Raw genomic sequence first — 2,500 nt, 5'->3', positions numbered from 1 at the left:
CAAACGCCTTCTTAAAATAAATGTAAGCTGCGAGCAGCCCACGCTTGAGCACTCTACAATGACTCAAAGTGCCAGGATACAGTCTATTGTGGACTTACCAGGAGTGAATGCAGATTGCTCCGGCTTCTGATGCCTCAGCAGGTGGCCTCTGATATGTCTCAAAAGGATGTGAGCAAGAACATTGCCTGGTATACTGAGTAGTGTAATGCCTCAGTGATTGCTGCAGTCACACCGATCCCCTTTCCCCTTCCAGAGAGGGATGACCACACCCCTCAGCAAGTCATGGGGAATGGTACCAGTCTGCCAGATGGGAGACAGGTCAGCATGCAAGCTCCTTGCCATAGGTTCTCCACCAGTCTTAAACAGTTTAACTGGGATGCCATAGACACCTACTACTTTACCACTCTTCAGCTTGGAGATTGCACCTTGACTTCAGTCAGGGTGGATCCTCACTGATGGGTGGGTCTGGCAAAGGAATCTCGACACTACCCGCATCCAAGTTAATTGTTAGTGGATCAACCTGGTACAACTCAAAATACTCAGCCCAACGCAACCACACCCCATCAGGATCTGAGATTATCTGCCCACTTGCTGAGCGGACTGCAGTCGTCTGTAAGGAAGGCTTGGAGTTCAGCTTTCTCAGGGCTTGATATGCAGGACGAAGGTCATTTACTAAGAAATGGCTTTCGATCTCCTCTGTAAGATTTCTGATAAACTGTTCTTTATCCCTTCTCAGCAGTGACCAAGTCCTGCACACCAGGGAACGATGGAAGTTGTGATCCCCTGACAATCGAGCCACACGGCAACCATCTGTGGCTTCCAGTGTCTCCTGTAAGATGAAACCCTGTCTTGCTCTTTGGCAAGTGGACCCGAGGAATAGCCACAACTAATCTATGATCAATTCCACAGAACTCAGTGCTCCGATACACCCTGCAGTTCTGGAGAATCCTCCATCAAGTGCTAACACAAGGATGTGCTCTATCTCCTTGGCCACATTACCTGTATCGCTGTACCAAATTCAACAGTGCGGGTCAGAATGTTGATACCAGGAGCCAGAAATTCTCAATTTCTGGGACCTAGGAAAGTCCCAGAAAAATTAGGTATTCTCACTGCCAGCATCAGCCCCTGAGCCATGAGGACCAAGAGACATCTCATAGGCAGCTCAGTCGCAGCCAGATACCGCATTGAAGTCACCTAGAACAATCCGAAAGTTATGGTGTCAAACATCTCTTTCACATCAAGTTTATACACATCTGTAGGAGCGTACACATCAATAAGAGACATGAAGCCAAATGTAAGCTTCAGTTTCAATGCCATTATACACTCATTCATCGACTGGAGTGACCTCTACTACCAAGGGTTAAAGTCTGCTGGTTATGGCTATGGCTATTCCCTGGAGATGGTGGCCATCGCTGCAGCCCGACCAGTAATAAGTGTAGCCACCTAATTGTGCCACTGCCAGGTCTTCTCTCTGAGAGAGCAGCCACCTCAACTCTCAGCTGCTTCATCCCCCTTGACAGTAGTGGTAACCGATCGTCCTGTCGCAAGGAACGGACTTTCTAAGCCCCCACCCTGACAGCCTGCCCGAGGTCTAACCTCGGGCAGTCTCTCCGGGGGGACACCTTCACCCACCCCCACACGACGCCGCCCCATATAGAGAGGGTTGGCTGGCTACAGGCCCCATAATCCACCGGTGGGGGTCCCGTGGAATTAGCTCCACAAGCCTTAAGCTAGGTTGGCGGCCACCGGGACGCAGATGGGACGACGGGTAACCCATCTCCCTAACCAAGTCTCAGCGGTCGCCAAGCCAGTGGGACCCACAGCCCGCTTTATTTGCTGGGTAAGAGGGACGTTTGCCCTCCCCCAGCACTAACATCAATAGAATTCAGCAGCCAGTATTGTCTTCGGGAGACAGACTGACAAGGCCTGCACACACACACACACACACACACACACATATATATATGTACAGTACATATGTATGTATACATGCATGTATGTATGTACACAGAAATAAATTCAGAGCGTTAAAAAGTACACGGAAGACTCATCAAATATTCTTGTTTACTCATGTACACAATGGTACATAATGGTACTTAATCCGACTGGCAATGACCTCTATACATAATTCCATGCCATGAAAACAGTGACTGGATGACATGATGGTCCCGAGTACGTAAACAAACTCCTCATTACTTACACTATTAGTTACATAGAAAAATATATGTAAACAGACTTCATTTGCTAGGAAACAAAGATCGTAGTCTTCTGACTGTGACTTCGTTTCCCTTTTGATATGCAGTCAATTATCGGTGTTTGCAGTATCGATTACATAGAAGGATATACGTAAACAAATTATTCATTAGAAAGAACGTAACTTTTCATCTGCGGTCAATGACAAGTGTTTCCTTACAATATTAATTGCATAGAAAAATTAAACACGTTTTAATTTTGTTTCCATTCTATCTAACAATAAGATCTTCGTTTTCATATTGTTTGT

The 2,500-nt window shown here is 46.7% G+C and overlaps 1 protein-coding gene across 1 annotated transcript in view; it reads right to left on the bottom strand.

Moving 5' to 3' along the window:
- LOC125036145 overlaps nt 1-2,500 on the bottom strand; it is an 8,744-nt gene that overhangs the window by 6,001 nt on the left and 243 nt on the right. The gene's annotated exons all lie outside the window — the stretch shown is intronic.

This window comes from Penaeus chinensis, chromosome 20 (assembly GCF_019202785.1).
Source record: "Penaeus chinensis breed Huanghai No. 1 chromosome 20, ASM1920278v2, whole genome shotgun sequence".
Taxonomy (NCBI): Eukaryota; Metazoa; Arthropoda; class Malacostraca; order Decapoda; family Penaeidae; genus Penaeus; species Penaeus chinensis.
The sequence above is the reverse complement of the archived record's forward strand: the minus strand, read 5'-3'. Positions and strand labels throughout refer to the sequence as shown.